Consider the following 4,037-nt stretch of genomic DNA (forward strand, 5'->3'; position numbering starts at 1 on the left):
ACAGGAGGGAGAAATAGTACAGTGAGTAATAGAGGGTGCTTCCCTTGCACATGGCCAACCGGGTTTGATCTACAGCATATATAGTCCCATATAGCCCACATAGTCCTCAAGCACCACCAAGAGAAAGCCCTGAGAATGGCTGAGTGTGACCAAATAATAATGCTTTAAAGAGAGGAATTTGCAGCCAGAGATAGTACAGTTCGCCTTGCATGCTGCAGACCAGGATTCTTTATGGCCCCCCAAGCACCATCAGGAGAGATTCTTGAGTGTAGAGCCATGAGTAACTCCTGAGTACAGCCGGGTGTTGCCCTCCTCCCCCCAAAAAAGGGGAGATTAGCACTAGACTTGGTTTTGTAACACTGAGCCCCTAAAACATCAGTATTTGCACTGATATAAATCATGATATTCCTTCAGTTAAACACATTTAATATTTAAAAAGTTAAAATATGCAGGGGCCAGAGCAATAGCATAGCAGCAGGGCGTCTGCCTTGCACACAGCCAATACAGGACGAACGATGGTTCAAATCTCTGTGTCCCGTATGGTCCTCCAGGCCAGGAGTGACTTCTGAGCACAGAGCCAGGAGCGTAACTGAGTGTCACTGGATGTGCCCCCCACCCAAAAAAAAAAAAAATGCAACCTGAGCGAACATGGTCAAAGAACTTGCCTGGTTTCCTCCAGTACATCATAACATCATATATCCTAGAGTGACCAAGTACATAAAATTGTCAAATCAAACCTGGGTATTAGAACATAGGCCCGGCATGAATGAGCCACAAGGCCAGACCTCCCAGCACAGCCAGAGAAATTGTTTGAGTTCTGATTAGTCGTTTTTTTGGAGTAAGTTGGCGTTATGTATAGCCCCGCTCAGGGGTTACTCCTGGCTCTGGGCTCAGAAATCATGCCTGGGGTGATATGGTCAGGGAACCATATGGGGTATGCTGGAGACCTAACAAAGTCAGCAAGGCAAACTGCCCTATCTGCTGTGCTATTATCTAGTTGTTTATTTTGTGGGGGAGGGCGGCACTCGGGTTACTCCTGGCTATGCACTCAGAAATCATTCCTGGCATGCTTGGGAGACACTTGAGATGCCAGGATTCGAACCACCTTCAGTCGTGCATTGGCTGCTTGTGAGGCAAACTCCCCACTGCAGTACTATATCTCCAGTCCCCGTAAGGTTTTTTTTAAATATATTTATTTGTATCCTTTATTTAAAAGATACTTTAGGAGTCAGAGCGATAGCACAGCGGTAAGGCATTTGTCTTGCATGCGGCCAGAGTGGTGGCACAAGAGATAGGGCATTTGCCTTGCATGTGTTAACCTAGGACGGACCCCGGTTCAAATTCCAGCATCTCATGTGGTTCCCCAAGTCTTCCAGGAGCGACTCCTGAGTGCCACCGGGTGTGGCCCAAAAACCAAAAAAAAAAAAAAAAAAAATAGCTTCTTTAGTTAATATAAGCAATTTTGCAGAGGACTTAATACACTGGAAAATACTTTTTTTTTTTTTTTTGGGCCACACCCGGTAACGCTCAGGGGTTACTCCTGGCTATGCGCTCAGAAGTTGCTCCTGGCTTGGGGGACCATATGGGACGCCGGGGAATCGAACCGTGGTCCGTCCAAGGCTAGCGCAGGCAAGGCAGGCACCTTACTTCTAGCGCCACCGCCCAGCCCCTGAAAAATACTTTTGAAGTCATCCTCTAACACCCTCACTCTGCCGATATTTTGAGTATAGCTGTCACTCCTGGAATCCCTGAGCACTCGTTGAGACCCCTAAAATAACAGTAAATCATAAATTCAAATCAGCAGTTGCCTACAAGAAGCCAAGGCTTCTGTATTTCCCACACAAAGGCCTTTTGCTTCAAAACAGCCTAAAATTTACTCTTAGGGCCCAACTCATCTTTTTTTTTGGGGGGGGGAATCACACCCAGCAGCGCTCAGGGGTTACTCCTGGCTCTATGCTCAGAAATCGCTCCTGGCAAGCTCGGGGGACCATATGGGATGCTGGAATTCGAACCACCGTCCTTCTGCATGCAGGCAAACACCTTACCTCAGTACTATCTCTCCGGCCCCAGCAACTCTTCTTTATTATTGGCCCCCTTGCAAAGATTTAACTTTTGGGGGGAGGGGGTCACACCCTGCAGCACTTGGGTTACTCCTGGCTCTGCACTCAGAAATCGCTCCTGGCAATGGGGGATTTGAACCACCATCCTTCCTGGATCAGCTGCATGCAAGGCAAATGCCCGCTGTTGCTATCTCTCCAGCCCCCAAGATTTAACTATTTTAAGAGAAAGCTTCAGGGGAGGAATTTGGCTGCAGGCCCTATTAAATGTCACTGTTTCAGGCTAATCTAAGACACTATAGTTTCTTTTGCTTGATGCATCTGGTGGATGAAGATTAGGTGTGCAATTTAAGGTCAGAGGTCCAGGAGTTTGGAGTTATATAGTGCAGTTGGGTTTAATCCCAATATGGTACCCTGAGCACCACCAGGAGTTATTCCTGAGTGCAGAGCCACCAGTAGTGATCTCTGAACATGGAGCTCAGAGCCAGGAGTAACCCCTGAGCATTGCCAAAAAGCAAAACAACACAAGACCAAAAGTTACATATGTATATATGCATGTATATATGTGTATATATGTACATATACATACATATATACATGTGTAATTTTTATATAATATATACATATATAGTGGGGCTGGAGCAATAACACAGTAGGTAAGGCATTTCTCTTGTATGTGGCCAACCCAGGTTTGATCCCCAACATCCGATATGGTCCCCCAAGCCTGACAGGAGTGATTTCTGAATACAGAGCCAGGAGTAATCCCTGAGCGCCACCAGGTATGGCCCAAAAGCAAAATGTATATGGCATATCTAAATATGTAAGTATACATGTAAACATAATGTCTTGGCTATATTTTCTTATGACTTATACTTTACCAATAATTACTTAACTGTTTTATTTCTTTTGTTTGGGGGGAGCAATCATCTGTGCTTATCTCTTAATCCTGATTCTAGGCACAGGGATCACTCTGGTATTGCTTGTGGACCATATGTTGGTGCCAGGAATGAACCAGGGTTGGCCACATGCAAGGCAAGCACCTTACTTATCTCCATATTCTCTTTAGTCCACCACTTCAAATTCTTTCCATGACATTTCCATAAGATCATCATAAGATATCTGACTTTTACTTCCCATTAGTTGATGCTTAAAAAGTAATCTTTAGGGCCTGGAGAGATAGCACAGCGGCGTTTGCCTTGCAAGCAGCTAATCCAGGACCAAAGGTGGTTGGTTCGAATCCCAGTGTCCCATATTGTCCCCCGTGCCTGCCAGGAGCTATTTCTGAGCAGACAGCCAGGAGTAACTCCTGAGCAATGCCGAGTGTGGCCCAAAAACCAAAAACCAAAAAAAAAAAAAAAAAAAAAAAAAGTAATCTTTAGGAGGGGCTAGAGTGATAGCACATAGATAGGACATTTGCCTTGCACTTGGGTGAGCTGGGTTAGATCCTCGGCAACCCATATGATACCCCGAGCCCACCAGGAGTGATTCCTGAGTGCAGAACCAGGAGTTAACCCTGCGCACCACCAGGAGTGGCCAAAAAAACCCAAAGTCATCCTTAGGAACTCCAAGTTATTCCCATAACAAAAAAATGTCTTACTTAGAGACTCTCTAACAAACTGAAAATGAACAGAAAGTCAATCTTCTCAGAGATAAGAAATCAAAGTTTTCTAGAACTCTAATCTGAAAAGCCTGTATTTGCCTTCTATACAGAAACATTATTCTAGTCACTATCCTACCAGAAATCTTTACTTTTATTTCGGGATGGGAGGGACTTGGGTCACACCCAGCAGCACTCAGGGGTTCCTCCTGGCTCTACACTCAGAAATCACTCCTGGCAGGCTCGGGGGACCATATGGGATGCCGGAATTCGAACCACCATCCTGCACGCAAGGCAAACGCCTTACCTCTATGCTATCTCTGCCCCAAATCTTTTCATGTTGAACTGGATTAAGATTATGCACAAGTAGTAAAAATAACAAA

This window comes from Suncus etruscus, chromosome 14 (genome assembly GCF_024139225.1).
Source record: "Suncus etruscus isolate mSunEtr1 chromosome 14, mSunEtr1.pri.cur, whole genome shotgun sequence".
Classification (NCBI taxonomy): Eukaryota; Metazoa; Chordata; class Mammalia; order Eulipotyphla; family Soricidae; genus Suncus; species Suncus etruscus.